The sequence below is a fragment of the Neofelis nebulosa genome, chromosome 8 (genome assembly GCF_028018385.1).
Source record: "Neofelis nebulosa isolate mNeoNeb1 chromosome 8, mNeoNeb1.pri, whole genome shotgun sequence".
Classification (NCBI taxonomy): domain Eukaryota; kingdom Metazoa; phylum Chordata; class Mammalia; order Carnivora; family Felidae; genus Neofelis; species Neofelis nebulosa.
In genome coordinates, this window is record NC_080789.1 from 81,819,227 (window position 1) to 81,846,964 (window position 27,738).

Sequence of the window (27,738 nt, forward strand, 5' to 3'; positions counted from 1 at the left end):
GAAAGAATTAATGCACTTCCCAATGGCCCTACCTACTTCTTCCCAAGAACCACCTTGCTTGCCTAAAGAACTGAGCCACATGTGAATGGGCTTGGCAATGAAAACAGCATCTTTACTCTCTCTTACCAGGTAAAATTAAGTTTGCCCTTGTTAACAAACACACACAAGGGATCAGCACACCTGCTCTCTCAAACTTGCGTCTGTTTTTTTATGTCAAATGCTTGATTTCCCTAAATTAAAGGAGAGGTGAAAACAACTAGACTTACTCTGGAGTTCAGAGGGTGTCCATAAAACCCACAGCCAGCCCCGGACATGACAGGATTTGATCTTCCTCCTCCAGGATTCATATTTGAGACATGAGCCTTTGCCAGAATGAGTGATACTGAATGCAATTCGAGTTTGTACAATTTCTTCAGTCATGGACATTTTTAGGTACACCACTGTACAGAAACCACCAAATGATCTTTCTATTCTGAACGCATTACATTTGCCAAAAAAAACTAGGATTTGCATGTGGGCCAGTCAAAATGTGAGTCACATCAAGTTCTAGGGAGACACATAACCAAAGTCCAGTCACAAACTGTGACAACACACCCATCGGGACCACTCGGAGTCCAAACCCACATCTCAGAACTAGAAGCTCTTCAATGGGTCCAGACTGGTACACATTTCACTCAGATCCTCCTCTCCCCTACAAAAGTGCCTAACAAGTGTGCAAACTTAAAACTTCCAGACGGGCCCGTTTTTTAATCTAAAATCCAGTTGTTTGGTGTTTTAGATCCTTCAAAATGGAAAAAAGTACTGAAGCAAAAGTAATCCTCACCACTTGGCCTTTTGAAACATTATCAACTTACACCAAACTGACATCAATGACTATATTTAAAATAAACAGTGCAAAATAGAAGAGTCTTTGTTTTTTTTGTAGGGTGGGTAGGTTCAGTTAAGTTGTTTTAGGCCATTACCTCCAATTACTAAAGCATCAGTCTTTGTGGTTGTAATATACATGGCTGAAGCTGTAGGCTTTTTGACTAGGAAGAAGGTTCTGACGTGCACTGTGACGAGTTTAAGAAACAAATGCAACCACACAAGCCCAGAGCAGTTTTTGGATAGTGTCCATTTTTGGACAATTTGATGACTGATTTAACAGTGAAATTATCAACCTTTCGTTGAAGGGAATTGCTGGCCAGAAGACACTTTGTTCCATTTATCCCCAAACAACACCCAGTGTCACTGATCTTAACAGCTTTGCCTCTCATACTTACACCCATCTGTTCAACCATGGTTAAAAAATAATAATAAATCCTAGCTCCCTGAAATATTTCACAATTGGCTGCTCAACTGTGACTATTTTTCTTCTTAATTTCAGAACTAATAGGGCTTTCTAGGGAAATCTCTGGGAATAAAAAGGGCATCATTATGCAGTATCTCTTGCCTACGGCTCCACCTTGAAGCAGTATTTAAAAAAGAATCGAGATACACGCCCTAATGTGAATGAATAGTCATTAATTTATTCATTCACTCAATGTTTTGAAAAGGTAATTCAAATCAGGTCAGAAACATGTAATAATATCTTTGAAAAGACAGAATCAGATGAATGAGGTCTCTTTCAGGTTAACAGTTTGAACAATGTGCTATTTGGGAATTAGGAACATTTTTAAATGGGAGATGAAAAACTGAAAAAGTTAATTTTAATGTAACAAATTACCAAAGGAATCTAAATTGACTATAAAAATACAAATATTTCCTATTTTTGGAAATTATGTTTTAAAAAGGAGTCAGCTAGGGGGGCCTGGGTGGCTCAGTCAGTTGAGCGTCTAGCTTCAGCTCAGGTCATGATCTCACGGTTCATGAGTTCGAGCCCCGCTTCGAGCTATGTTCTGACAGCTCAGAGCCTGGAGCCTGCTTCGGATGGTGTTTCCTTCTCTCTCTGCTCCTCCCCTGCTCACACTGTCTCTCAAAAATAAATAAAACATTAAAATTTTTTTTTTTTTTTTTTTTAAAGGAGTCAGCTAGTCAGTAACTGTGAAAAAGTGACCTTGTTCTGATTTATCTCATGCTGGGACAGTGAGTGACAAAAAGACTACATACATAAGCAGTGAAACTCTCCCTCACTGAACTTGTTTCCAAAAAAACTTGTTTCAATGATGCCCTTGAAGTTAGGCACTATTGATCTGGAACTACATTGCGCCCTGCATTTCAAGTTAACATTTGTCCACAAAGGCCAGATTATCTTTTTTTTTTTTTTTTTAAGCAGCTATTGGAATTATGATAGATGCTGGTTGAAGAGAATTTAACCAAAACCTGATCCTACCCTTCTCAGTAACTCAAATATCTTTCAAATTTTGTCCTTTGAAAGTACTGTATTTTACTATACTATATATGCCTTATAAACACAGAGAAAGAGAAACAAATATTGGTTAAAACTAAGTACACAAAATTAGTGTTATTACTCAAACTGTGAATGAAATTTAAAGTGCTGGCATATTCAAGTCCCGAAGCCAGGACCTGCTTCTTGGAAAGAAAACATAAATCTGAATTTGGCACATCAGGACAACATCGTAAAGATACTCCTTACTGGACTGGTTATTACAAACACTATCAACCAAGGCTCCAGTGAGCTCACATTAGTCCACAGGAATTCTGCATTACCTACCTCCTCCTTCCTGCTGAAAAAGTACAGTGGAAAATACAGTATGTTTTATGTACTTCCTATAGAACATATATAGAAAAGACTTATTCACCACTATCTCAGAGCCACTAAGCAATTGCTATTTCTTAGCCCCAAAACACAAACCAAAATTAAAATGTTCTGACCTTTTCAGTAAAACACGCCTTCCCTTTGCAAAAAGCCTGCTCCTGACCCACCCTGTACTAATTTTTTCAAGAACTAAGAATAACACAGATCCAGGTGTTTTAGAAACAAAAGCAAAACAAACCACTTCTTTCTAGCTCTGAAACCTGACTGTCATCTGGCTAGAAAGATGGAGAACCCCATCTATGAAGTCCTGTGTTCCCTATTTCTCTACTTGGATTTACTAAATTAATTCAGCTTCTTTCTTTCCTCGCCTCCTGGAAATGCCCTTTCATTCAAGGCACCTGGGATGCAGTTTTTGACTCACAATGAAGTTCACACCTGACCTGGCAACAGAAGGATCCTCACTGCTGAGGAACAGTGGTGAATGAAAAGGGAAACTGGACTCAGAGGTCTCAGCCCATATGGTTGTTGTGGGTTTTTTTTTCCCCCTCCAAAAGAAAGAGACTTAAGCACTGATAAGTGAGGTTCTCAAACAGTTTATGGAATTCTCTTCCCAGAAAGCCAATCACAGCCAATTAGCTACCTGGGCACAGACAAGATCTCCAAGCAGGAAAAAGGGTTTCAAACAGGAAATAAACAAAAATTAGAATTCTCTATTGCCACTTCTCAAAATACCTTTTCCTCCCAACGGCCAATTGCTTTTCCTAAATTGGGACACTAAATTGAGTTCTTCCTCTATTGCTCTCTGCACTTCTTACTGAAAGGATTTGTTTTGGTCCCACATGTTGAAAAATCCACGCTCCTATAATTAAGAGTTTGTCACGCCTTCCACACTATTTCCCTGTTCAAACTCTTCTGTAAAAATGATCCTTGAAAACGCAACTACCAGCTCTCATCCTTTTCTCAAGCAGCCACAAAAAACAGATCTCAAGATCCTCAGCAGCCTTCCTAACCCCTCCAGATCAGAAAGTTGGCAATGAAAGGGATTCTCGGTTAATATGTCAGAGTGAAAGGAGATGGGAGTTTTAGAAGTGTGCCCCCAAGAGACGAGTTTTCCCACAGCTCATAATTAATACACCCCAAGTGAATTTCTCACATCCTGTCCTGACTGGACTCAATAAAGGGATTTTTTATGTTGATACATTAAGAATATTAAGAATAACAATGATATTCTTTCATTTAGGTCAACGTGTAACAGGCCACAAGGAAACTAAAAAATACACAAAACTTTCGTTCTCTCTCAAAAAGCACAATTTTGGGGTCGAAATGTCATAAACTTTTTGTCACACATTTAAATACACCCCCCCATACACACACACTTCTCTAACTGGGGTTCTCAAGTATTACTGGGAGACTAGGGTGTGGGGGGGTCTAAGGACACAGACAATACCTTACATGTCCATCCTGTAGGTATTTTTCACATTTAAGCTAGTTGGGAGCCCTAGGAGTTAAGCCCCCCACCCCACCCCCCCAGAAAAGTTCCCGTTCCCCCTGGGAAACAGGAGTGAGTTGGAAAGGAAATCGACCCGGGGAAGAGGAGGAGCGGCTGCAACACCCAGCTGCAACCGCACAACGGTGCCACTTCCCTCCGGTCTGTGAGAGGAGCCAAACGCCCTTACCTGGGGGGTGGAGAGCCGCCGGCGCCAGTTCCAAAAGTTCTGGTTCACCTTCCGTCCGAGTTCAAAGCCCCAGCACGGTGGCCCCGCCGCAGGCTACCAGCCCGAACCCTTTCCCGTCCCGCTCCCGCCTTCCCCACCCTCTCGGCCCTACACCATGTCAGGAATCCGGGCAGGCACAGAGCTAGGAGCTGACATCACTCCCAGTTCCAGGTACCTCCCCCTCCCACCTCCCACTCGCCTTCTCTCCTCCCTCCCTGCGGGAATTAGCCAAAGAGAGTTCGCAAGGGGGTGGGGTCGGCCGCGCCCGGGCGCCCGTTCATTGGGCCCGGAGACCGTCACTCAGAGGAGTCAACTAATTTTATACATTCCTCGCTGAGCTAGACCACGGCTGGGAGTGGGTGGTGGTGGGAGAAAAAAAAAAAAAAAAAAAAAAAAAAATGCTGCCTTTGCTGCTATCTCTAAGAAAAGGGGGTAAATGGTATGGGCTAGAACCTTGCGGATCGGTTTTAAACTTCTCCTGGGGTATTTACCACGTCCCAGGTCGGAAACGAAACTAACCCACCCCAGCCCCCTTTTTAAGGAAAAACAATTGCCTCTGTGTCACGGGCAAGTACGAGTCCCGCAGCGCGTGGAGCAGAAAATGGCTAGCTTTAAGTCATGCAAATAAAGGAAAACGGCAGCTCACTGTTCTTCCCTTTCATCTTGGGACTGCTGGGTGTTCCCTTAGATGGGGAATTTAGAACTTCAAACGCTCCGGAAAGGTTTGGACAAGAAAACCGCGCGACCCAGCTCTGAATTGTTATTCGGTGGCGTTATCAGCCATGTGCTGCTGCTTTTGCTTTTAGCGGTGAAAATCACACCACACGAGCTTCGGACACACACAAAAAAATGAATCTCTGAAGTAAGAAAAATTACTATTTACCTTTTTAAGTACCTTAAGGCTGTTGCTTTCATGCACTACTGAAAAGGGAGGGGAGGAGGGGAATCTCACAATTGAGTTCAACAAGCCGCATGAGAATAATTACTATTGAATGGAGCCAATTGCAGTGGCTGAGCTATCAATTAAGAATTAACTAACATTTACACTTGACGGATATCGTGCTGTATAATCCTCTTGGCTAACAGAACAGAATGATTCTCGGGAGATGGTTCTTTCAGTTTGCCTAATATCTGATCCAAGACAGAACTGAATGGTGAACTGTGGCTCTATTTGTATGAGATATAGATAGCATAGTATCCATTATCTTCTGGAAGTACAATGAATTAAGTATTGGCTTTCTGTTGGTTTTTATTGTTTGCTTTTTGATTGATGACAACATCTCCTACATTTCATTATTCTGCCAAAAATTGTAGATAGATGCACAGAGTCAAACACTGTGCCTCATTTAATCCTCACAACCAATCTGCAAAGTGTCATTAGCCCCACCTTAACATAAGGAATCAAAGGCTCAGCAAGATTATATACAAGTAAATTACTCCAGAACATCCGGAACTGGGCTTGAAACCAAGAACCATTTGACTCCCAAACCATTTTCTCCCTTTATAGTAGTGATTGCCCACAACAGACACTCATTCAGACACTATAATGCTGAAAAAATCCACAGACCCAGACTTCTGTCACAGATCCACTTTCCATTATACCATTGTGCTGTTTGTCAGACCTATAGTATTCCAACCTCATAGCGTATTTCTGACTTCATTTTTCCCCAGCTCTAAGTCTTTCTATGTATCCATCACCACCAAATGAGTTTTCTAAAACACTGTTTGCTTTTGCCATTAACATCTTCTCCTCTAAATCAGACTCCCTTTCCCTACAATTCTTAGCTAGCCATTCAAAACTCTCCCTAACCTGGCCTCTATTTACCTTTCCCACCTTATCTCCCGTTTCACTCCTGGGAAACCCTCTGCTATATTCCAGCTGGTCTACTCTCAGATCGCTGCTTGATTCTTACCTTCTGGCCTACCTGGAATACCAGCTCTTCTTTGTGTTAACTTTTGCCCTTTCCTCAAAGCCTAACTAAAGTCCTAGTCCTCATTGTGTGCTACAGTGAATGGAAAAAGGGCTGGGGGTCCGTTGCACAGTTCTGGCATTTACTGTGTAACTGGGCAAGGCACTGAAACATCCATCAGAAACCTTGGTCACCACCTTTATACAATGGGGCTGATAATACATCAAAGGTTATTGTAAGGGTTATTGAGATTGTACAGAGATATAAACATATGGGTAATTACGTCCAGTTTTATGTATTTCCTTATCTTCCCACAGGATTAAGCAAGCTCCATGCTTAATCCTCTTTGTATTCCTTACACGTTATTCAAAGACTCAAAAATATGGGACTACAGAAAAATGGATTATCATATCACTCCTAACCCCCATCCATTCCTTAATGCACCCAAACCACCAATAATCTCACAGCCGGAAATCATAACTATCCCTGCCCCCTCAGTCAGGGACACACTTGTCAGTGGTGCCTGTTGCCTGCTTTGTTCCCCAAATGCTTTCCAACAGTGGCTGGGTGGCTACCAGTCATTCTTCCAGCCCCAGTCCTAGGATGGCTGCATCCCGGCTCACATGCTACAACCAGCAGCAGATGGGGGAGGGAATGTCCCACCCCCATAGGGATGGCTGGATGGAATAACAGGAAGTCGCCTCCCATCCCCTCTGCAGCTGGAGTGATAACAGCTGCCATCAGAGTCCAGAAAACAAAACAGTCAAGAGGAAAGCTGAAAACAGGCCCAGGCTGGAACAGTAGTGTTCAAACCAAGGGTTCCAGAGTGGGTAAAGAAGGAACCAGGAACCAATGGGCAAGTTCAGCCTCCTTCTCCCTGCACCCCTCCTCTCTCTGTTCTATCTACATTTAGGCTTCACCATAATGCTTCATTTACCAAAAAAAAAAAAAAAAAAAAAAAAAAAGACCTATGTATAGCACTGGCTTCTGGGTATCTTGGAGAAGCCCCAAAGGATAACAGCAATGTAGCAGAAGTGATAGAAGATGCATGAGGAACAGATACCCAGACTTTACCCATTATCCTGGATTCTAGCTGGCTTCATGGAAAAGTCCATCTACAACTCCTGTGGTTTCAACACTAATGAGCTCTGCAGGTCTAGATATCTATTTCCTGCCTAGTTATTCCTATGGTTAGCCTTACCTTTAATACCTATAAATTGTGCCAGATGCTAACACTATGGGGTACGGGTAGGGAGAGGAATACTTTGAAAGTGGGAGAAACCTGCAGGGAGTAACAAAAATAGAACTTGAAATGGACTGTAAAGGTCATTTAATGCACCGATTGGCTGGAAGAACCCCTTCTACAGCATTCCTCACAAGTAGCCTTGAAAGGCCCTGCTTGGATTTACCTGGCAACGAGGAGCATACAAACTAGGAGAGAGGCCCACTCAAGATCTTTCTTCTAGCAAGCAGATCCTCCTTTTTTGACTTTCCCCTCCAAAGACCTTGGTCCTGTGTCTCATTTAACCCTCATAACTGCTCATTAAGGTGCATGTTATTAGCCCCCTTTCGCATAAGGAATCAAAGGCTCAGTAAGGTTATATAAATGAATTGTTCCCGAATACCCAGAACTGGGACTGAAAGCAAGGTCTCTGACTGCAAGTCCTATTTTCTTTATACACCTAAAGCATTGCTTGTCCACAATCTACCCTTTTTCAGTTCTGCCCTCCAGAATAACATGGAACGGGTGGAATCTTTGTTCCCCCTTCCCCAAGCCTGTGCAGGCACAAGGACACATCCCCCACTTTGTTTGGATGCAGAGACCGGGAGTTCACCTGACTCATCCAGGACACGTCATGTGCCTGTTCAGGTCACGTCACGGGCTTCCAGCTGCTGCTTCTCTAAAGCACGGTCCTGATCATTCTTGACTCCTTTCAAAACACTTGAATGTCTCCCTTTACCAGGGTACAAAGCCCAAACTCTCTTTGGGCATCCAAAGGCCCTTACATCCTGGCCTCCAACTTACCTTTCTGCGCTCAATCATCCACTCTTCTTCATATTCATATTCGCTGTGCAAACTGAATGGCTTTGCACCCATATTCCCGAAAAATATTTCTTTCTCAGTTAAGGAGGGTTTTTGTCCCTTTCTAGTAAATGCTACTGCACAGCGTTAGTGTGAGGATTTGATGAGATGTCATGTGCAAGGTGACAGAGGACATTGCCTGACACATAAGACACCGTAAACATATTTTCCTCTTTCTTATGCCACAAAACAATTGTACTGTTATTTTTATACATGGCTTATGTCCCTCACTGACTATAAATTCCTGAGGGCCGGATGCCAGTTTGTTTTATCTTTATGTTCGTTACGGAATATAAAGTCATGCTTCATCCTATAGATATTCAATAGAAAGTCACTGAATGAACAAATGAATGAATGCTGACTTTTGCTCAAAACTCCTAACCTCCTGAGCTAGGTCTTTAGAAGTTCAGAAAGAACTCTGCTAGCGTTGTCTTAAAAGATGTGGGTGCCTCAGACTGTTCTTGTCCCAGTCCCACTGCTAACCACAGAGTGAGTAGGACACATGGTATAAATCATGGACCCAAATTCAAATGAAACACGCTTAGATTTAGAATTCCTTCTAAAGGAAATTGTGGCTTATTCTGTCTGATTCTAAGCATGGCATTGGTGATAACCCAGACACTATTTTAATATCCTTTAGCTGGACACTAAGCCACTATTCAGCTATCACCATATCATCGTTTATGAATCCAACCCTCCTCGCTATTCCCTTCCTGCCCATGGAGACAGGTTAGAAATAGGACCAGTATCTCGCTTCAAGCAGGGTCTGATTTTAATCACTCTTTCCTTGCAACCCAGAACACACACGTTATTCTCTGGTTACCTGCCAGACAACTCCAAAAGCACAGTTACATTCAATTACCCATTTTATTATTCTATATTTAAATGGAAAACAATCTTAATTAAAAATAGAGACTATTGCTTTTCATGATCTTTGATTAATGTTCAATTAATGGTTAAACTAAACAAATTAAATTCCCTTAAACAGTTAATCCCATTTACAAACATACTTAATTGAATTTCCTAAAAAGCATGTCTGGTTCCTACACTCTGTGAGAGGCCAGCAAGATGGCAAGTCAGCCCTTTCAGTACACAGCAGCAATTCTTATTTTCCATTCCATGCAGATGGTCAGCATAACATTCTTCCCAAGCAGGCCAGACCCTCCCCGGGGCTGCCAGGCCTTTCCAGGGGTGACAAGTCCTCGCCATTCCTTCCTACCAACATGCACCGTGCACAAACCTTTGCAGAGGTCCCGGGAACATTTTCACTTAACAACAGAGCATTATACATAACCAGTAACTCCCCCCCTTTGATAATCACCTCCCACAATATTTAGTGAGGCTCATTTTTTAAATAATATATCATGGCTCACTACTAATCACAATTTACCCAGTTTGACATTGTAGTGTACCCTCTTCTCTGGATGAGCGCCATGCAGGATTCCCAGCCCTCAGACTAATCCATTAATTTCTACCCCATTCACCTTTTTACCTGGACAATCATTAATTTACTGTTGCCTTATTTTGTCTCTCCTAATCTTTAACTAGAATTCTTCTACTTCAGGAGAATTTACATTTTAAATGGCATGTTAGATTTCAATCCAGAAACCTCTAAGAGGATTAAGAGGAATGAGTTTTAGTCAAAATAGATGTACAATGAGGATGGGTCAGCTGGTTTAAATAAATCCTCTCATTAAAGGGACGTGGCAAGTTGAAACAAGTTGCTGATTAGCAAATCTTTAGGTTAGAGCATCTTATCTCCCAAATCCTATAAAAATGAGTTTCTCTCCTGCTCTCTCTGTCTCCTCCAGTTTCTATCTCCAGAAAGGCCTTTTCACTTGAAGGAAGCTGACTGGGTAGCCTGTGAATTACAAGATAATTAGTGCTGTGGTTTGTTAAACTAGCCAGGGTATGAAGGGAACAAGGAGAAAGTGTCTCAACCATCACTTTAGTATATGTCTTTTAAGTGCTTTGAACCTTGTTTCTCTTATCTCTCCGTATATAATTTCCATGTGACCCTATATTGCTTGACTTCTCAATTAATTATAGTGTAATAGCCATAGAACTACCTTCCACACTGCAAGATGCTGTTTCTGAAAAATATCATCACCCATTCCTGAATAAAAAGAAGTGTAAGAAATAGCACCTCTTCTTTGGTACAATTAAATAAAGCACGTAGGATCACTTGACATTTTTGACACTTGACATAAGACGTAAATGACCTCATCATCTATAAATGGAATGACATCTATAAATCCCATCTATAAATGGAATGACAATAATGCTAAAGAAAGAGCACTGAAATGGAGCCACAAACCCCTGGATGCTGCCACCCCCACAGCTTCCTTCTGACACCGTTCCACAGTGGTTCTTTACACACACAATTCTCAGTCAACCTCCTGAAACCCTTGAACAGTGCTGATTGGACCACGGATTCCCACCTGAATCAAAGACAGTCAAGTGTAAACTTGCCAATAGCCTGGAGCAGACACAAGCATGGGAACTCATCAGAGTTCCCTACTAACTAGTCACTAAGTGGCCCCATCAGATTCTGTCTCCAGACATTGAATGTGTGTGCCTGGGTGGCTCAGTTGGTTAAGCATCTGACTCTTGATTTCAGCTCAGGTCATGATCTTGTGCTTCATGAGATAGAGCCCTGCGTTGGGCTCTGCGCTGACAGCATGGAGACTGCTTGGGATTCTCTCTCTCCCTCTCTCTCTGCCCCTGCCCCTCTTGTGCCCTCTCTCTCTCTCTTTCTCTCTCTCTCTCAAAATAAATAAACATTTAAAAAAAGACATTGAATGTGAGGCACATAAAAAAAACAGAGAATAGGGGCACCTGGGTGGCTCAGTCAGCTGAGCGTCCGACTTCAGCTCAGGTCATGATCTCACAGTCTGTGAGTTCAAGCCCTGCATCAGGCTCTGTGCTGACAGCTCAGAGCCTGGAGCCTGCTTCGGATTCTGTGTCTCCCTCTTTCTCTGCCCCTCCCCGCTCAATGCTCTGTCTCTCTCTCTGTGTCAAAAATAAATAAACATTAAAAAAAATTAAAGGAAAAAAACAGAGAATAGAAAAAGCAAAGAGAAGCAGAGAGGCACGTCGAAAAAAGGCAATAAGCAGAAGCATAAGTAAGTAGAAGCATGAAGTGTAGAAAGAGATCAGAAGAAAGTCAGCAACTCAAAGCAAAAAGATGTAGATGCTGAAAGTCACACACAGAAAAGGCAGCAATCAGAACCATGAGATAGTAGACACTGTAAGAGTAGGGGGAAATAGCTGTAGAAGTAATAGAAAATATAACAATGATAATAAAAAATTATAATTGGGAATGCAAACTGGTGCAGCCACTCTGGAAAACAGTATGGAGGTTCCTCAAAAAATTAAAAATAGAACTACCCTACGACCCAGCAACTGCACTACTAGGTATTTATCCAAGGGATACAGGTATGTTGTTTCGAAGGGGCACATTCACCCTAATGTTTATAACAGCACTATTGACAGTAGCTAAAGTATGGAAAGAGCCCAAATGTCTATCAAGGGATGAATGGATAAAGAAGATGTGGTATAGAAATACAATGGAGTATTACTCTCAATCAAAAAGAATGAAATCTTGGGGCGCCTGGGTGGCTCAGTCAGTTGAGTGTCCGACTTCAGCTCAGGTCACGATCTTATGGTCCGTGAGTTCGAGCCCCGCAACGGGCTCTGGGCTGATGGCCCGGAGCCTGGAGCCTGCTTCCGATTCTGTGTCTCCCTCTCTCTCTGCACCTCCCCCATTCATGCTCTGTCTCTCTCTGTCTCAAAAATAAATAAACGTTAAAAAATAAAAAATAAAAAAAAAATTTCAACCATAAGAAAATTCAGAACTCAATTTAAAAAAAAAAAAAGAAAGAAAAAAAAAAGGTATCACCTGTCCTCGTATCTGTGGTCACTCTCACAAATAAAAGTAAAATGGGGTTGATTGAGAAAAGTTTGTTTTTTAATGAACAAAAAGAGAGTAGTAGCATATGCCCTGATTTTTTTTTCATTACAATTAGAATAAATCTAAATTCCTCCAATATCTTAAGTGATCTGGCTGCTTTGTGAGAGGTGGTAGAAAGATAAAACAATATTCAAGCTTCTTTTCTTTTGGTCTTTGTTCATTGCCCCTATAATCATAGCCTCTTCGTTCTAGTTGCTTAGGGAAGGAATGAGGTAGAACAGGGTCATGTAATTAATATAATTATATTTAATTAATATGTAATGATAATTGCATGTTGAAAACTAACACATTCTAAAATTCCCACAGAGCGTGGAAAAATATACCACCAAGACAGACTGAGCCTGACTCAAAGTGAAGTCGCAAAGAAACGTGATTAAGAGACAAACTCCATCTTGATCACCAGACCACATCTTCGGGAATTCCACCTTATTTCGGAATAAAAACACTTCACTTCGTGCCATTTCTTTCAGGGAAGGTAAAATGGTCTCACATTTATGATCTCATTTGAAAACACAGTATTAGATTATTTCAAGTGTTCATACTATCTCAGGTGATGGAGATTCAGAACAAGACTATCTGGGGAATGAAGGAAATGCAAGAAACCACTGAACCATCAAGCCTCATAAGAACTGGAGCCTGGTTAAATATCCAACAGTAACTCTGTGTCTGTCGTTCTTGTTAACTCAGCTTTTCTCTGAGCACACACTCTAGTCCTAAATTGGGTTCAATCGTGCTAGCATGTGACTTCGGGCAAGTCAAGCTTTTGGTGGCATAGTTTCCTCATCTCTGAAATGGAAACAGACCTCGCCAGGTTGAAGTTAATATATTTCAAGCATTTAAAATAGTACCAGAGACACAGAAATTGGTGTTTCCTATGATCATTATCATTTTTAAAAAATTTACATCCAAGTTAGCATATAGTGCAACAATGATTTCAGGAGTAGATTCCTTAATGCCCCTTACCCATTTAGCCCATCCCCCCCCCGTTTGTTCTGTATATTGAAGAGTCCTTTATGCTTTGCCCCCTCCCTGTTTTTATATTATTTTTGCTTCCCTTCCCTTGTGTTCATCTGTTCTGTGTCTTAAAGCCCTCATATGAGTGAAGTCATATGATTTCTGTCTTTCTCTGACTAATTTTACTTAGCATAATACCCTCCAGTTCCATCCATGTAGTTGCAAATGGCAAGATTTCATTTTTTTTTAAATTTTTTTTTAATGTTTATTTATTTTTGATAGAGAGAGAGACAGAGCATGAATGGGGGAGGTGCAGAGAGAGAGGGAGACACAGAATCTGAAACAGGCTCCAGGCTCTGAGCTGTCAGCACAGAGCCCCACGCGGGGCTCGAACCCACGGACCGTGAGATCGTGACCTGAGCCGAAGTCGGACGCTTAACCGACTGAGCCACCCAGGCGCCCCAAGATTTCATTCTTTTTGATTGAGAGTAATACTCCATTGTATTTCTATACCACATCTTCTTTATCCATTCATCCCTTGATAGACATTTGGGCTCTTTCCATACTTTAGCTACTGTCAATAGTGCTGTTATAAACATTAGGGTGAATGTGCCCCTTCGAAACAACATACCTGTATCCCTTGGATAAATACCTAGTAGTGCAGTTGCTGGGTCGTAGGGTAGTTCTATTTTTAATTTTTTGAGGAACCTCCATACTGTTTTCCAGAGTGGCTGCACCAGTTTGCATTCCCAATTATAATTTTTTATTATCATTGTTATATTTTCTATTACTTCTACAGCTATTTCCCCCTACTCTTACAGTGTCTACTATCTCATGGTTCTGATTGCTGCCTTTTCTGTGTGTGACTTTCAGCATCTACATCTTTTTGCTTTGAGTTGCTGACTTTCTTCTGATCTCTTTCTACACTTCATGCTTCTACTTACTTATGCTTCTGCTTATTGCCTTTTTTCGACGTGCCTCTCTGCTTCTCTTTGCTTTTTCTATTCTCTGTTTTTTTTTAATGTTTATTTTTGAGAGAGACAGCGACAGAGGGCGCGTAGGGGAGGGGCAGAGAGAGAGAGAGAGAGACAGAATCTGAAGCAGGCTCCAGACTCGGAGCTGTCAGCAGAGTCCGATGCAGGGCTCAAACCCACAAACTGCGAGATCATGACCGGATGTCCAACCTACTGAGCCACCCAGGCGCCCCAGTGATGCTTTCTCATGGGGCTCATTAGCAAGCCTCTGAGCTTTGCTTTCTAAAGGGCCGTCAGTGGATATTGTGAATCAGTGCTTCCATCATCATGTTAAGAAAGGAAAGACTTGGAGCCTAGATTCAAACCTGCCTTTGTAGAGGTGGAGTTGCAAAAAATTGAAATCTGCTGAGATACCAGCAGAAGATTTAGAACTTTATGTGTTGACTAAAAATTATTTCTTTATGCTATAATTGTTTGAAAAGTTGTTAGTGCTGGGCATTTTATTCTAATTCGTTCAACACACTGGCTTCTAAATGCTCTTACAAGGGAATAAATATGTCAAAGAAAATAATCACCCCTTCCAAAATGCCACTCAGAATCCCCTGACTTTCCCTCCTAATGAGGATTAATCTTATAAGGATCAGCTTTATTTGTCCTGTCCTATTTTAGACATGAGAGTTGTGTTCAGTTGCCTTCTAAAGCTTTATTTATTTATAGAATAAGAGAGTCATATGTGTGGAAATAATAACACTTTTGTCAGAAAGTCAGACAGCAACTCAGAAGCTCCAGGCTCCAAATACCACTTCCAGTGGAGCAGGAGGGAGTGAGGAGAAAGAAATCATATGCCCTGCACCAGGGGCCCTAAGACTATAAAATAAGCAAATTACCAAATAATCTGCACTGTTCACTCCAACAGAATCTCTCAGCTCTGAAATGTCCCTGCCCCCCCCTCCATGCACACTCTCCCCTTCCACCAACTAATGTCTCACTGACCATAGAGAAAAAAACCAAGCTGTTCTTTCTTGTGATCCTGTGACTCAACCTCAGCAAGACATTTAATGCTAAACTTTGTATACCTTTCTTGGTTACCCTTTCAGGTTTTCTGAGAACGTAGTCCTAGAATCTGATTTAATCTTCTCAACAAACCTAAAGTAGGTGCAGTTATTATCACCACATTCCAGATAAGGAAACTGAAGTCTAGAAGCAGAACTGACTTCATGGGTGGAAGATGTGTGGAGTCACCCAGGGCCCACACTTAGAGGGGCTTCATACTTAGTTTCATTCTCTACTGTCACCATCTTGAAATTCTTAATTTTTTAAGAGGCCCCTTTACACTGGGTCCCACAGATTACATAGTTTATCCTTTCTAGAAGGAGTATATTTCCCAAGATACCCGCATTGATTTGCTAAAGTGATGAAATGAAATACCATAGACTGGGTGCCTTAGGCAACAGAAATTGATTTTCTCACAATTCTGGAGGCTGGAAGTCCAACCAAAGTGTCAGCAGGCTTGGTTACCTCTGAAGCCTCTCTCCTTGGCTAGTAGATGGCTGCCCTCTTTCTTTGTCTTCACATGGTCTTCAGAGTTATGGCCTACCCTATTGACCTCATTTTAACTTAATTATCTCTTTAAAGAGCCTATCTCCAAATATAGTCACATTCTGAGGTAGTAGGCATTAGGTCTTTGATATATGAATGGGGGTGAGGGGCAGGAGGTAGGGAAACACAATTCAGTTCCTAACAGTCCCATAACAACCAGTTAGTGGAAGAGCCTCTAAGATTTGTTCCATTCATTATTCTCTATTTGCCTTCACAAATACCCATGTAAGTATGTGAGAGTGTCTGTCTCTTCTTATCACCAATAGGAGAAGCAGAGGCACAGAAAGGTCAGTACTTGCTATCATGAAATAAGATGGCAATACAGGAAATTTATTAGTAAAATGATAGCACAGGGTTGAAACCTCAGCTCTCCTGGCACTGGGTCTACTTCTGGGCCAGTACTGCCTTTCACAACCTGCACACACAGACACGGCTGCCAGGAAAGATGGCCCCTCTCTACAATTATAGGTTGTTGGACTGTCTGCCTTTGGTAGATTTCAAAATAGCACAGTTGACTGTTTCTAGCCAGAAAAAAAAAAATCACTACTCTTCCCCTCACAAGTTACACAAAGGCACCTCTGTGGAGTACATCCAACACACCATTGTGTAGCTGCTTTATCTCATTCTTTTGCTGGCTCCAAGCTGTGAGCATGAGCAGTGAGAAGTGAGTTTGTGGAGATAACTGGGGAGTAAGGTAACTCATTTAAATGATAAAACAGGAAACCCATTTCCAGTTTGGACATGGATAGTGTTTTCATACGAGCAGATCTGGAGTCTGGACTAAGGACTTGGGAGTATCATAATATGGAATGGCAAGGAGGTGGGTGAGGGGGAGCACCAGCTTTCTTCTTTTAAAGAAAAGAGTTCTTGGTGACAGCTGGACACGGAAAGCATTTGCTGTGCTTTGGCTCACAGCTACAGCGGGGTGGGAAGGGTGGCAGATCAGGGACTGTACTGTGGTCCTAGTCCTGGCTCTGATACTAATGTTGGGCAGGTTACTTCACCTCTCCAGACCCTATAACCTTCTTTTCTGAAACGTGATGCTTTAAAGTCCCATTCCTGTCTCTCAAATTCAGTATTATTGATGGGGTGTAGCAAGTTTTTCCTTGCATGATCAAGAGAGCATAGCATAGAGTTTTTCATTTAAACTCAGTTCCCAGTTGTTGTAATGGGATCGTTTATAATGTATTAGTTTTTAAGAAGACATATTCCTTTATGATTAGAAATATCATGCATCAGTGGGGAAACCAGATGTAACCAGGTGATCAAAGTTAACATTATTAATAAGGGGCAGATGGACTTTGTATGCTTCCAGATATGATGCCCTGAGCAGGACACAACACCATTTAGGTGATATTCTGGCTCAAGATGCATAATCTGAATCTAATCATGAGGAAACATCAAACAAACCCAAATTGAGGACATTGTATAAAATGATTGGCCTACTCTTAAAAAACAACAACAAAACAAATGTCACTGGCATGGAAAGAGAAGGAAACGTTGAGAGCAAATTAAAAATACAAATAACCCGGGGCGCCTGGGTGGCGCAGTCGGTTAAGCGTCCGACTTCAGCCAGGTCACGATCTCGCGGTCCGTGAGTTCGAGCCCCGCGTCAGGCTCTGGGCTGATGGCTCGGAGCCTGGAGCCTGTTTCCGATTCTGTGTCTCCCTCTCTCTCTGCCCCTCCCCCGTTCATGCTCTGTCTCTCTCTGTCCCAAAAATAAATAAAAAACGTTGGAAAAAAAATTAAAAAAAAAAAAAATACAAATAACCCACACATATATGGCTAATTAACTTATGACAATAGAGCCGGGAACATACAATGGGGGAAAGGACAGTCTCTTCAATAAATGCTGTTGGGAAAACTGAACAGTCATATACAAAATAATGAAACTGGACCACTATCTGACCCCATACACAAAAATCAACTCAAAATGGATTAAAGACTTGAATGTAAGACTTAAAACCATAAAGCTCCTAGAAGAAAGGCAGTACCCTCCTTGACATTGGTCTTGGCAAAGATTTTGGGGGATTTGACACCAAAACAAAGGCAACACAAAAGTAAGAAAATGGGACTGCATCAAACTAAAACGCTTATGCATAGCAAAGGGGACCATCAACACAATGAAAAAAACAACCTATCGAATGGGAAATAATATTTGAGTATAATATCTAAAATATATGTTTAAAAAACTCATACAATTCAATAGCATAAAACAAATCTCACTAAAAAATGGGCAGAGGATCTGAATAGATATTTTTCCCATGATGACATCTAGACTGCCAACAGGTACATGAAAAGATGCTCAACATCACTAAATATGGGGAAATGCATATCAAAACCACAATGAGATTCTACCTCACACCTGGTAGAATGGCTGTTATGAAAAAACAAGAGAGAACAAATGCTGGCTGTGATGTGGAGAAAAGAGAACCTTTGTGCATCTCTGGTGGGAATGTAAATTGTAGCCACTGTGGAAGACACTATGGAGGTTCCTCAAAAAATTAAATATAGAATTACCATATGATTCAGTAATTCCATTTCTGGGCATTTATCCAAAGAAAATAAAAACATTAATTCAAAAAAATATCTGCACCTCCATGTTCACTACAGCATTATTTACAATAGCCAAGATACAGGAAACAACCTAAGTGTCCAAACTCGATGAATGGATTAAAAAAAAAAAAAAGTGGTATATATACAATGGAATATTATTCAGCCATAAAAAAGAATAAAATCTTGCCATTTGTGACATCATGGATGGAACTTAAATGCATTATGCTAAGTAAAAATAAGACAGAGAAAGGCAAATACCTTATGATTTCACTTATATGTGGAATCTTAAGACAAAAAACAGACAACAACAACAACAACAAAACCCAAGAAGCTCATAAAAACAAAGAACAGATTGGTGGTTGCCAGAGGCAGGAGATGGGGGTGGGCAAAATGAGAAGAAGGAGTCAAAAGGTACAAGCTTCCAGTTATAAAATAAATCATGGGAATATAATGGATAGCATGGTGCCTATAGTTAATAACACTGTATTGCATATTTGAAAGTTAAGAGAGCAGATCTTAAAAGTTCTCACCGTAAGAATAAGAATTCTGTAACTATGTATATTAACTAGGCTTATTGTGATGATCATTTCACAGTTATACCAATATTGAATCATTTTGTTGTACACCTGAAACTAATAATGCCAGATGTCAACTATGCTTCAATTAAAAAAAAAAAAAAAAAGACAAATAATACATGATCTTAGACTAGATCTTGTATAGGAAAAAAATTCTATAAAGGACAGTATTGGGATAATTGACAAAATTAAAATATGGGTAGTTGATTAAAGGAATGTATCAATGTTAAACTCCTTAAATTTTATAACTATACTATTGGTCTGTGAAAGAATATCCTTGTTCTTAGGATATACACATTCAAATATTATAAAGTAAAGGGAATGATATATGCAGATTTTCAAATGGTTCCAACAAAAATAGAGTAGTTAGTAAAACAAATGTGGCAAAATGTTAAATATTGATGAATCTGGGCAAAGGATATATGGAAGTTCCTCATTTTTTTCTTACAAATATTCTATAAGTTTGAAATTATTTTGAAATAAAGTATTTTTTAAAGTAGTACATGTACATTGTATAACATTTTCTAAAAAGTCTCACCCCCCAGAGATAACCGTTAACCTTTTGTATATACCTGATTTCTTTCTATTATGTCATGACAGCTGGACAGGAGAAGGGTTCATTGTGCTTAAACTCACAGTACAGGGGAGTGGGAAGGGTGGCAGATCAGGGCCAGTAATTGGTTTGGGTGGCCTATAATCTACCGTACCCAATGGTTCCCAAGAAGTCTGCTGGGAGCTTCTAGGAAAGATTTGTCCCTGTTCTTTTCTTTTGTTGCATGTTGTATCACACGAAGACATTGGTGCAGCAGTAGCCACTTGCTATCTCCTAAGTAATGTTCTAGATGCTAAATACACAGGGCTTAACATGGCATTGTTCCTGCTGTCATAGGATTTACAACCCAGTTTTGGGAGGCTGTGTGTCACATAAAAAGGCTACTGCATCCAGACAGATCTAGATTCAAACCTTGACTCTACTATTCACAGCGGGACTATGGACAAGCCACTTACCCTCTATGTACCTCATGCATAAGAATGGGTATACCAACAACAATACCTGGCTTATCAAGCTTCTTCACAGTGAAGGTCCATCTTGGGACATGAAGGGAAAGCCAAGAGAATGGAAGATAAGGTGGTTCAGAGCACTGGCATCATTGAGGTGCTTAATTAACTGACCCTGGAACCAACCTGGCTACAGACATTTGTCGTGTGATGTAATACATGTCCTTATTCTTTTTTTTTAGTGTTTATTTGTTTATTTTGAGAGGCAAGGGGAGAGCCCAGGCAGGGGAGGGGCAGAGAAAGAGAGAGAGGGAGAGAGAGGGAGAACCCCAAGCAGGCTCCATGCTGCCAGCACAGAGCCTGGCGGGGGGCTCAAACTCATGAACTGTGAGCTCATGACCTGAGCAGAAATCAAGAGTCAGATGCTTCACCAACTGAGCCACCCAGGCGCCTCATGTCCTTATTCTTTAAGTCAATATTACTTAGGTATTCTGTTATAGACAAAAGCATTCCAACTGTTAAGCCTCTATTTTTAAACAAGATAATGTGACCATTTGCTGTGCTCACTCATCAGTCACATGTAGCAAAAGCTCTTCCAAAGGAAAAACAAGTCATGGGACCAAATCTGGGTTTTGAGCATGTGGTAAGGTCACTATCCAGAAACTAAAGGAAACACAAGTGTCTAGATTGGGACAGGCCGTGTGGGCTTCATGCCCAGAAATTGGGAAAGGTGGAGGGGGCAACCTTAATCTCTGGTGTACCTCTGAGTACTAGAATAAGTAATGGGATTTAGACTTACATTGACTTCCAGAGGGGGATTCAGTTTGGAGAGTAGACAAAGAGGAAGCAGAAAAGGTTGTAGCTCAATCTGGGTGAAAAGTGGCCCATTGGCCATTCCAATCCTATGTCAATGACCTTTGCATCAATGTGACTTCTGGGAGTAGTGCTCAGTGGCAGAGATAATGCCAGAGAAGGGCAATGTGGCAGGTGGTATCTGAAAGCAACTGCACTGTGGAGGCTGAACTTGACACTTAACACGTTAGTTCATTGATTCATTGATAAGTATTTATCAAACAGTTGCTGTATTCTTTTAAAAATTTTTTAAAGTTTATTTTGAGAGACAGAGAGAGTAGAGGCAGGGCAGAGAGAGGGAGAGAAAGAATCCCAGGCAGGTTCCATGCTGTCAACATGGAGCCCAATGAGGTGCTTGAACTCACGAACCATGAGGTCATGACCTGAGCTGAAACCAAGAATTGGACGCTTAACCAACTGAGCCACTCAGGCATCCCAACACTTGCTGTCTTCTAAGTAATGTTCTAGATGCTAAATACACAGGGTTTAACATGGCATTGTTTCTGCTGTCACAGAATTTACAACCCGGTTTGGGGAGGCTATGTGTCACATGAAAAGGCTACTGCATCCAGACAGATTTAGATTCAAATATTGACTCTACTATTCACAGTGGGACTATTGACAAGTGACTTCTACTCTCTGTGCCTCGATTACCTCATGCATAAGAATGGGCATAACAACAATACTTGGCTTATCAATGAACTGTGAGGATCAAATAATAAAATGCATATGAAAGATTTAGCATGATGCATGAAACACAGTAATCACTTGATAAACAATATAATTATTATTTATTATTGTATGTGTATTATTAAATTATTAGTTAATAACAATCATTGTTACATTTATTATTTACATTTGTGTTCTTCTTGTGCTAGAGAATAGAATTTTGCTGAAGATAATCTGCCCTAAAGTTGATTGTAGCCTTATCTGCAAAGCCACTGAAGGAAGTTATGTTGATGTGTTCGTAGTCTTGCAGTCAAAAAGCACTCATTACTTCATCAATATAAAAAGCTTCTGCACAGTGAATGAAACAATCAGAAAAACTCAAAGGAATAGGAGAAGATATTTGCAAATGACATTTCAGATCAAGATTTAGTATCCAAAATCTATAAAGAACTTATCAGACTCAACACCCAAAAATCAAATAATCAAGTGAAGAAATGGGCAGAAGACATGAATAGACACTTTTCCAAAGACATCCAGATAGCTAACAGACACATGAAAACATGCGCAGTATCACTCATCATCAGGAAATACAAATCAAAACCACAATGAGATACCATTTCACACCTATCAGAACGGCCAAATTAACAACACAGGCAACAGATGTTGGCAAGGATGCTGAGAAAGTGGAACACTTTTGCTCTGTTGATAGGAATGCAAACTGGTGCAGCCACTTTGGAAAACAGTATGGAGGTTCCTCAAAAAAATTAAAAATAGAACTACCCTATGACCCAGCAATTACACTACTAGGTATTTATCCAAAGGATACAAAAATGCTGATTCAAAGGGGTACATGCACGCAAATGTTTATAGCAGCACTATCAACAATAGCCAAATTATGGAAAGAGCCCAAATGTTCATCGACTGATGAATGGATAAAGAAGATGCAGTGTGTGTGTGTGTGTATGTGTGTGTGTGTGTGTGTGTGTGTGTATAATGGAATATTACTTGGCAATCAAAAAGAAAGAATGAAATCTTGTCATTTGCAACAACATGGATGGAACTACAGTGTATTATGCCAAGCGAAATATGTCAGTCAGAGAAAGACAAATATCATACGATTTCACTCGTATGGAATTTAAGAAATTTAATTCCACTCATGGAATTTAAGAAACAAAACAGATGAACATAGGTAAAGGGAAGGAAAAAATAATATAAAAACAGGGAGAGAGACAAACCATAAGAGAGTCTTAAATACAGAGGACAAACTGAGGGTTGCTGGAGGGGTGTTGGTGGGGGGATGAACTAAATGGGTGATGGGCATTAAGGCAGGCACTTGGGATGAGCACTGAGTGTTGAGTGATGAATCACTAAGTTCTATTTCTGAAATCATTATTATACCATATGTTAATTAACGTGGGTTTAAATTTTTTAAAACAGCACTCATTGCTCTCTTTTCCTCAACACTTTTCACAGAGGCACAAGACAGTTTGAGTGTGAGAGGCTGTGAAGGTCTCAGGAGCTCCAGGACTTTTCTTCCCTCAAATCAGCCATATTCTTCCCTGGAGAGATTACCTTGATCTGAGAGGTAAGAATTCACTTTGCCAAATGCAGAGAAAACACCATTCGCTTTTGGAAGGAATTTGTGCCACTAAAAATTCCAAAACCCAGGGCATTTTAGTCACTTGATCTGCTCTGAAAGATTTTTCTTTTTCTCCCTAATGCTTCACTGACCAAATTTCAAAGAAGAAAAATAAGAAAACAAGAAACAAATTATTCCTGCATCCACACATAAGAACATTAGCTGTGTAGTGCAGACAGAATATCACATGTGGTATCATTTTGAAAAGGCCTGGATCTCATCAAGTACAAGTACAGGAGGACATTTGGCCATGTCTGAGACTGCTTATTAGTCAAGTACTCTTCATTTGGTAAACGCCAATGTCACAACAGACATTACTGCTTGTTCTTATTCAGGAAAGGAAAATAACCACATAAACAACACAGGAATTTGATAAAACACCAAAAGAACTGAATTCAAACATGAGTAGGCTCATCTTCTACCTCACCCAAATATCACTCAAATGCATTTAATTATGTACTTGATGATACAGTTATTAAAACTTTTCTTTGCTATCATTTAATTCCAAGATAGCAGCTAACCATAAATTAAAATTCATCTGGATCCTCTTACTGAAGAAAATAAAAACCCCCATCATATATACATATACATGTATGTATATATATATTTAAATCAAACTGGACTTTGAAAAGTAATTATCTCATCCACCTCTGCCTCCACCTCCTCAGTTCCTCTTAGATCTAAATCTAAGAGTCTGGAACAGTAGGAAGACATATACAATAGGACTGTAGACTAGGTTGTTAGTGGTTCACTGATGCCATTGAGCATCCAGGCTATTTTTATCTCTTGTATCTATCAGCTTTGCCCTAATAGTGGTTTCAACCCCAAACTAGACTGTACATTCCCCTCATGGCTACAAAATGACCTAAGGAATTTCAAGCATCAAATCTGCACACAGTGACATCCAAAAGTAAATAAGAGATTTTTCTTTCTACTGTCTCCTTTTAGGATAAAGGAAACAGCGCAGAAACTTCCCCTCCCCCAGTAGTTATACCTTCAAGTATCATTGGTCAGAATTTAATCACATGCTTACTTCTAAGCCAATCATTAACAAAGGGATCAGGGCCACTATGATTGGCTTAGGCCAATCAGGATCTGATCCAGAGTCCTACAGGACAAGGGTACTGTATCTCTACAGTAAGAAGGGGAAGTGAGGAATGGCAGCTGGAAAAAATATTGCTACATTCTTCTGAACTTCGCTTTATTTGTTCGGCTGTATCACTTGGAGATCATAGCAGCAAAATCAGTTAATTTTAAATTGAGGAGAAAGAGAGAAAAAGCCATCGGCCTACGCAGTCAAACAGAAATGATATGTCACTTGGTCAATAACTATTCTACGATATTGAATATTAATGAGCCTCCTCAAATACCCATAGAAAAAGAGATTCAAAAACTGAAATTAAAAATAATTAAAAATTGGGGCGCCTGGGTGGCTCAGTCGGTTGAGCGTCTGACTTCAGCTCAGGTCAAGATCTCACAGTTCATGGGTTTGAGCCCCGCATCGGGCTCTGTGCTGACAGCTCAGAGCCTGGAGCCTGCTTCACATTCTGTGTCTCCCTCTCTCTGCCCCTTCCCTGCTCATGCTCTGCCTCTCTCTGTCTCAAAAATAAATAAACATTAAAAAAATAATAATAATTAATTAAAAATTAAGATGGTTTCGGACTTCATGAAGTTATGCCAAAATTGAAAATAACCTCTGAGGTGACTAACAGGCCCTTTAATGACAAAGGGGCTATCCTCTCTCACCCTCATACGCATCATCCCTCATTGCAAGTGAAATGTCCTGTGAAAATCTCTATCTTTACCCAGTTCTGCTTGGCCACAGGCATGGGAACCCCTAATTTGAAGATACCATCTTATCTACTTCTAATCCAAAGTGAGCAGTGTAACCTTCAGCTCAATTCCACCTGCCAGTGAATTTTTTTTTAAGTGAAAGTATTTTTTTAATGTTACTTATTTATTTTTAGAAAGAGAGCAAGAGAGAATGAGCAGGGGAGGACAGAGAGAGAGAGAGAATCCAAAACAGGCTTCGTGCTGTTAGTACAGAACCCAACATGGGGCTTGAACTCACAAGCCATAAGATCACGACCTGAACTGAAATCAAGAGTCAGCTTCTCAACTGACTGAGCCACCTAGGTGCCCCCTGCTAGTGAATTTTTTTTTTTGCTTCCTTGGGATCCAATAAGTCCTGGACCCCTTATTACACTTGTTCCTACCAATTTGCTCTCTCTAGCCTAGGTGATTCCATAGTCTATGTGAATGAATTTAGTCATCATAACTGGGAAACTCATTTGCCATATGTGGAGCATGTTTTTGTCTTTTTCCTCTAAACTTTTATTCAGGTGCAAACCTCACAGATTTTTCTCCTTCGTGATTACCTTACCTTTTTAGACTTTGACTCCTTCACCCTAGATATAACTCGTTCCTCTTCAGCCTTTTAGCTTTCAGAGCAAAATAATCTTTCTTAGTAATTATGATGCTAGCATCCCCCCTTTCAAATGGATGTATTTTCTTGTATTATGTATATAGATAATGTAGTGTCTCTATAGTCCTAGTCTAGTCTCTGCTCTTATGGAGCTTAAATTTCAACAGGAAGAGACAGGTGAACAAGAGACCTAATAAATGAATAAATTATATATATATATATATATATATATATATATATATATATATATATATACACACACACACATATATATACGCACACATATGTATATATACATATATGTGTATATATGTGTGTATATATATATGTTAAAAGTCACAGTAAAGTAAATAGAGCAGAGAAGAGCAATTGAGAAGGATGGAGAGGGGATGAAGATTACAATATGAAACATGATGACCATATAAGTCTCATGAAGATGATATTTTTAAAAATTGAGATACAATTCACATATCATAAAATTCACTAGTTTATAATATACAAATTCCGTAATCTTTAGTATATTCACAAGGTTGTACAACCATCACCACTATCGAATTCCAGAGTATTTAATCACTCTAGAAAGAAATGCTGTTCTCATTATTAGTCACTCCCTCCCCACCCACCCCCATCCATAAATCTATCTTGTCTCTATGAATTTGCCCATTCTGAACATTTCATGTAAATGGAATCATATAATATGTAGCCTTTGCGTCTGGCTTCCTTCACTTAGCATAATGTTTTCAAGGGTAATCCATGTTGAGGCATGATTCAGTACTTCATTCTTTTTTTGCAGTTGAATAAATACTCCATTGTATGGACATATCATATTTTGTTCACTCATTAGTTGATGGATATTTGGATTGTTTCTAGTTTTTAGCTATTATGAAATGCTGCTAGGAGCATTCATGTACAAGTCTGTGTATGGACTTATGTTTTTATTTCTTTTGGCTATACACCAGGAGTGAAATTACTGAGTCATAGGGTAACTGTACATTCACTTTTTGAGGAGCCGTTTTTCTAAGAGGCTATTTAATTTTACATCGCCATTAGCATTATATCAGGTTTTCAATTTCTCCACGCCCTCACCAATCCTTATTACTATCTGCCTTTTTTATGATAGCCAAGAAGATGACATTGGACCTAAGATTTGAAGGCAATGTGGAAGTGAGCCATGTGAACATTCTCAGTCTCAGAGAAGAGACTGACAGGCAAGGGGACCAGCCAGGGCAGAGCCCTTGAGGTGAGAGTGTGGCCGATGTGCTCCAGCGATAGCCGGATGGACAGTGAAACTGGAGTGGTATGATCAAGGGGGCAAGTAGAACAGGGTGATGTGAGAGCCAAGAGAGGGCCAAGTACAGGTCGTTGAAGGTCATTGTAAAGATTTTGGTTTTACTCTAAAAGAAATGGGAGGCCATTGAAGGATTTTGAAGCTGAGGGGTGATTTGATTTGACATACATTAAAACGGTATCACTCTGACTGCTGAGCAAGGGTGGAATTAGGAAGAATCAGAGAGACAATTGGAAAATTTTTGCAATAATGGTGATACTCAAGGCAGTTGGTATCAGGGAGGTAGTGGGAGTGCTTAAATTCTGCATGTGTTTTAAGGTAGAACCAAAAGATTTCCTATTAGACCTCAAGTAGAACGTGAGAAAGAAAGGAGTCAAAACTTGCGGTTCAGTCACTTTCATTTCAAGAAATAGTACCTCAGGAAGTATATTCAAATTCATTTCTTCCCTATTAGGTCAGACCCAAAGTTCTTAATTCGGTAATCTCACATATTTAAAAATATTGTCCACAGTAATAATAAAAACAACACCCTACAACCTGTTAAGCATCAAGTCCTTTAATTCAACTACCTCATGAGGCAGGTATTATTTTCCACTATTTTTACATGTGTAAACAGAGATGTGATTAATAACCAACAGCTTAGGACCAACCGGAAACAGCCAAATATGCACCCCTAACCATTATGTAGGATGCCCTGCTTCTAGTTAGCCCAGCTATATCTTCCTCATGCCAATAGCCACATACCTGAAGCCTTCCTCTTTTTTCACCGTAAAGCTTTCCCACTCCTCTATCTTTCTTGAGTCTCTGTTAAGACACAAGTGAAGGTGGC

The 27,738-nt window shown here is 40.3% G+C and overlaps 1 protein-coding gene and 1 long non-coding RNA gene across 11 annotated transcripts in view; one reads left to right on the forward strand and one right to left on the reverse strand.

Annotated features, from left to right (window-relative positions):
- PPFIBP1 (PPFIA binding protein 1) overlaps positions 1-4,553 on the reverse strand; it is a 177,470-nt gene extending 172,917 nt beyond the window's left edge. For 7 of the 10 annotated variants that reach the window (XM_058743246.1, XM_058743245.1, XM_058743253.1 and 4 more), the window contains exon 1: positions 4,375-4,553. The gene's annotated coding sequence lies outside the window, so the exon portion shown is untranslated. The remainder of the gene's footprint in view (positions 1-4,374) is intronic. The other 3 variants (XM_058743256.1, XM_058743255.1, XM_058743254.1) reach the window with 1 other exon arrangement.
- Positions 4,554-4,819: 266 nt separating this feature from the next.
- Positions 4,820-27,682, forward strand: LOC131519829 (uncharacterized). Its single transcript, XR_009265815.1, has 3 exons — positions 4,820-5,275; positions 23,031-23,142; positions 26,742-27,682. It is a non-coding gene; the product is annotated as an uncharacterized LOC131519829 (long non-coding RNA).
- Positions 27,683-27,738: the final 56 nt, after the last annotated feature.